Below are 6,000 nucleotides of genomic sequence, written 5' to 3' on the forward strand. Positions count from 1 at the left end.
GGCAGAAGAATACGGTAGAAGTTCACTAAACGTAAGCAAACGAATTATAAGTTAGAATTTCCCTATTATAATTGCAATTCATATCGTAGGAATTTAAAACGTGTCCCGGTAGAGCTTCGAATAAAGGAAACGTTACGAATTTGGAAATTGAGCTTTATTGTTACCACAATCCGGAAGTAACAATTTTACACTTTGAGTTCATTCCATCATAAGATAATCTTATGAATTTCATTATTTTTTCTTATGGCGCCACTTCATAAGAGAATCTTAAGCCTAGTCCACACTAGGCAACATGAACTGCGATTTTTGTTATGAGACGAACTTTGTTGTCTGTTGTTGTTGTTGGAAACCTGAGACTGTCTCAGTGTCTCCCGAATAAAATGGGAGACGCTGAGACCGTCTCTAGACGAACCGTCTCCTAGTGTGGACTAGGCTTTATGGCCTACATAATAGGATTTTTCTGAGTGTACACTCAGAAAAATACTATTATGTATGCCATAAGATTCTCTTATGAAGTGGCGCCATAAGAAAAATTAATGAAATTCATAAGATTGTCTTATGACGCGAATGAATTCTGAAGATGAACGCCTACTTCAATGAGAGGTTGTTGCTTTTCATAAGAGATTCTTATGGAAACAGTAAATCACTTTCTAATAAGAAAATTTCTCGATATTTCATGCTGAAAACATTCACTTTATTGTTAGCCAAATTTGTTTAAAATTAAATTCTTCATGGTCACCATCAGCAGCGCATCAACAGACGGCTCCATCAAAGTTTTTTTTGCCGCATCTTAATCTTCGACCTTTCGTTTTTTGTCGATCAGCTTGCTGAAAAGTAAACAAATAATGTATTTTAGTTTACAAATATATTCAACGTTCACACCAAAAACATCAAATCGAAATTACCATTCCGGAGATAACAATATCATTTAACATTGAAGGAAAACTATAATAACTATGAACTGGCGATTGCTTCGTACTGTTAGATGATGAAAAAAAAACTGATGCTATGAATGAATGTGTTCATCATTTTTTCACAATGCCGTTTCTTCTATTTTTCATAAGAACATCGTATGACAATTGAAAGAATTTCATAAGACTCTTATGAATAATTAGTTTGGACGCAAAAAAGTGGTTCATAAGATGTATCTTATGAAATTTATAATAAGATTTCCTCTGAGTGTACAATCATTGATCTGGGACGAGGGGTCCCAGAGAAACTAGTCCATCTCATCAAAGCACAGTACAAGGCATTTTCGTGCAAAATCTTGCACGACGGTGTCTTGTCCGAATCAATCCCGGTAACTGCTGGAGTGAGACAGGGATGCATCTTATCACCGCTATTTTTGCTAATCGTAATGGATGAGATTCTGACTGGATCCGAAAGCTCCAAGGCAGCAGGTCTCAAAGTCAATGTCGGAAAGACCAAGTCGATGGAGATCAACACAGGAAATCCCTCCAGTTTTATGGTAGCTGGACAACAAGTTGAGAAAGTGGAGTGCTTCCAGTATCTTGGTAGCCGTTAGACTGCGTGTGCTGATCTGTTCGATCTGTCAGCAGCTGACCTGCTCGGTTTTTCAGCGGCATTCTTGCATTAGTCCTTGCACCACTAAGGCGGCGAGAAATATCATATATTAATCGGATATCTCCAATGGCGGCGGCTCTTTCTCCCTCTTCGGCTAGGGAGTTTGTCCAGGCTCTCTTGTCTCGTCTACAAGCTCGTTTAACTGCCTTTTCCAGCTCCGCATATCGTAAGCGGGCGGTTGCTTTGGCTGACCCGGTACATGCCTGCTCAATTCCGACTTTCGCCTTTCTCCGATCATCGATCATCCTCCAGGTTTCATCCGACATCCATTCACTTCGTCTTCCACAAACTTTACCGAGAGTACCATGGCTCGTCGTGATAAAGGCATTCTTGATTCCACACCACTGTTCTTCGACTGTTCCGTCTGTCGGCAGCTCCGAGACTCGGGATTCTAGCTGTTCAACGTATGCCCTTTTCACCTCTGGATTCTCCAACCGGCGGACGTCGTATCGACACCCGACTTTCTCCTCGCGCCGTTGGACACGCGCAACTCTCAGTCGTATCTCGCCAAGGACGAGGTGATGGTCAGATGCAATGTCTGCGCTTCGTTTGTTGCGGGCATCAAGAAGGCTCTTTCTCCATTTTCGGCTGATGCAAATGTGGTCAATTTGATTTTCTGTTCGGTCATCTGGAGATACCCAAGTGACTTTATGTGCTGGTCGATGGGGGAAGAGCGATCCACCGATCACCATGTTGTTGTTGCCACAAAATTCTACAAATAGCTCTCCGTTTTCGCTCATCTGTCCTAGGCCATGGCGCCCCATGGTGCGCTCAAGGTTTTGATTGTCGGAGCCAATCTTTGCGTTGAAGTCGCCCAAATGGATTTGAATGTCACCCTTTGGAATTCTCTCTACCACGCTGTTCAGTTGACTGTAAAACTGCTCTTTCTCCTGCAAATCGGCAACGTCAGTTGGCGCATAATACTGGACCATTGTAAGGTTTCTAACCCGTGTTCTGAATCTGGCTACGATTATTCTTTCGTTTATTGGTTCCCATTTAATGAGGGCCGCGTAGGCCTGCGGGCTTAACAGGAAACCAACTCTTCGTTCCCGAGTAGCATGTTCTTCTCGTATGCCAGAGTAAAGCAGGACTTGCCCGGATTGAGTCTTGTGTTCTCCAGTGTTAGGCCAACGGACTTCGCTCAGTCCCAGAATTGCAAGCTTGAGGCGGCTAGCCTCTCTAGCAAGTTGTTCCAGTTTGCCTTGTTGGGCAAGGGTCAAAACGTTCCAAGTTCCAATTCGTGTCCGTGTTTTCATGCTAAAAGTCGTCGCCAAAGTTCCAGGTCGGTCATTTCTTTCGGATTCCGTAACAATTTCAAGTCGGGAACAGTAGGTTGTTAGCCTAAAGTCCCTATCCCGCGGTGGGGCTGCCATCTTGGACTTAGCTGGCGGGAGTCGCATTTCATAAATTCAGCCGCTCGCTGCGAGACAGACGCTGCTTGAGCCGCCCCTGATCTGGAGAACAGACGCTCGGTTGTTGTTGCACGCCGCCCCTGACCTGGGGAACAAACCCGTGCGGCCACCTTCTCAGTCTGCATGCGACCGAAGCATCCACCGGGGTTGGGTACCCGATCTCCGCTTAGGTTACTCGCATCCCAGCCGGTACCACGGGGAGGTAAAGATAGGAGTTGTGAATATGACCACTATGGGGTCTCGTGTTGCACATTATCCACCATTTACCAGCCAAAGGAGAAGGAAGGACCGCCCTAAACCTTCCCGAACACGTCAGCAGCACAGTGCTTTCTATGTGGTTTAACTATAGGTGCGGACAAGACTACCCTTGCACGAGTGTGAGAATCAGTTTTTTCAATGTTTTGATTGCTACGTCACAAACGTTCATGAGCGTCTCGACGTTGAAGACGCCATTCACCGACGGCATACAATGTTTCATGTAATTTCGAAAATCACAATCAAAGTACCCTTTTATTTCTTCCTGACACGCAGCACGGTGACGCTGTTTGTTTTCAATAATAAACAACTTTGTTTGCGTCCCAAACATTCCTCCTGATAAGTTTCCATGGTAAGATTTGGACGCTTAACACTTGACTCCGTGGTGGCGTCGCGTTACGTCACAATCGTTCATAAACAACTGTATTTCTACAACGAACTTATACTAAAGTTTTTGGTTGTCCCCACCTATAGATAAACCACATAGCAGTGCTTTAGGTCAACAGCGTAGTTTGGTACCAGATGGCGCTAAGATTAGCAAGGATCATAAACGCTACCGAAAATGGCAAAAGAAGACAGTAGAGCATGTTGGGAAGAATTGGTGGATGAAGACAAAGCCATTGAACTTAACGCAGTCTCATTTGGATTCGAGCGCTCAGATCCGTCACTACGTCCGCTGCACGAAAGCAAAGCTTTGTTGGACTAGCTTGAACTGTCAGGTAGCTGCCATATTGGACCCCGTACCAGGCAACCCACTAATTCCCTTGACATCCTCCCATCATGTCTCTGCAGGGCCCCGAATTGTTGGCTTAAATCCAGAAAACCCACGAGTGCCAAATTCGCTACGCACTGTGCAACCACTGAGAACCGAAGGTCGAGCTCAGCATAATCCGCCGGCCATGCTCGTGGGAGCTGCTAGCGATCTTCGTGCCGAATCGCTCCTAGAACAATCGCCGGAACCCGAAGGTATTGGCTACCGACGACCAGAGAGCCTTCCCTGTGTGAGATCGAGGCACTAGCATCGTGCCCGACATCTCTGCCATGCTAGACCGTAATCCGTTAGAGGTCGCTTCAATTCTTCCGAATCCCGACCTGCGGGTGAGCCGCCATTGTAGTCCAACGCAGGTGTGGTAAATGCGGAATGTGTCCCGCTGCAACATCAGAGCGGAACCGATTATCGTCGCCCAAAAGCAAAACCACAGGACAACCGAACCAAGTGAACTTGGGCCTTGCGACGCTTCGGGCAGCAGAACCACAAGGTAGGACCATCCACTATAGTAAGAGGGAAGGGCATTGTGTACCCTCCCAATGTGTTGAGTGTTTGGGGAGAATAAAGTGAGAATTCTATCCAAGCTACTAAGGTGTTTCCTTGTGCCGAAAATCCTTACGAGTGTGCCGACCCTGAGGCTTGAGCGGGGGTGTCCTACTCAGCTGGTTAATCTGGGGAACCGATGGTTACAAGTTCTTAGCTTCCTTAGCTTAGCTTGTTTGACTACTCATATCCAACTTAAACCATTGAACTCTGCTTCATAAAAAGGTTTCTAGTAGAAATACTTTTTTTACGTTTTCAATCTATGTATTTCGAATTCCATGATCGCTGGCATGGCTAAGCAGAACAAGTTCCACGTTACCAATGGCTGCCACCGTGATTAATCGAGGCCATCAATTTTGTACAAAGTCTAAAACGTCTTTTTTAAAATGATCAATAATGGCGCCGACCACGTCCTAGTAGTCAATGGGGGAAATTTGAAGACTAACATTTCAGGATACTTTTCAAGTTCAATCAACAACCTTTTGCCCGAACACAAACACGTATAAGAACTCAATGAAATTTAATGTTTGCTCGAAGTTATTCTTTTTAATTAACACTAAGCGTACATTTTTGCAGGATAAGATGGCTAGCATCTTACAAATGCCAAAACCACCAATCAACAGAAATAGAAAAAAAATTACGATGGTAATTTTGATTATGGTTAATTTTGACTACATTAAAATTTGATGGCCATAATCATTCAAAACATTAAATGCCTTAATAAAGCTACTTGTAAATAAAAAAAAAATCATTCAAAACTAATCTATAGATAGATTTTTTTTCAATTCATCCTTTTGCACTAGTTTTCGATAACTTAAAGTTTGGAGATTGTAAAATATTTTAAATTAAAAAAATCTATGTGAATAAAATTTTAACGTTTTTATTTATTCTCAAAAAAACATTTGGATCCAATTCTGGATGCTAGCTCGTAACCCTATGATTTATGTAAACCATTTCCCACGGACTTCCTTGCCAGGCTTCCCAAGCAGGCGGAATTCCGTTCCTTCATCCATCTCATTTGCCCCGCTGCTGTCCCATCGATTTGAGCGATTCGCACATCTTGAAACACGGGACTTCACCCAACCCTCAACCCAAGCCAAACTAAGGCAAGGCGAAAGCGCAAAGTTTAGTTGACTTATTGTATTGAGTAAGCAGAAGTTAGCCAGCCGAATAGTGATTCAACTAGCTAGCTCTAGAGGTAGAGTATGGATGAGGTACAGTCATCGACAGAGTCACGTTGAAAGCGTCGTGTCTGGCCTGGCTTGAGCCGTAGTCGATCTGGTTGAAGTCTGGGACAGGGAGGAAGCACCGGCTGACACACCCGAACACCCTCCTGACAGGCCTCTGATTATTTTGACGAACTTTATCCCGGCCATCCATCAACCGACTGACTGAATGCACTCTGGCAGCGGGAAAAAATCGAAACGTAATACAGTT

Source organism: Uranotaenia lowii, chromosome 3 (genome assembly GCF_029784155.1).
Source record: "Uranotaenia lowii strain MFRU-FL chromosome 3, ASM2978415v1, whole genome shotgun sequence".
In the NCBI taxonomy this organism is placed as follows: Eukaryota; Metazoa; Arthropoda; class Insecta; order Diptera; family Culicidae; genus Uranotaenia; species Uranotaenia lowii.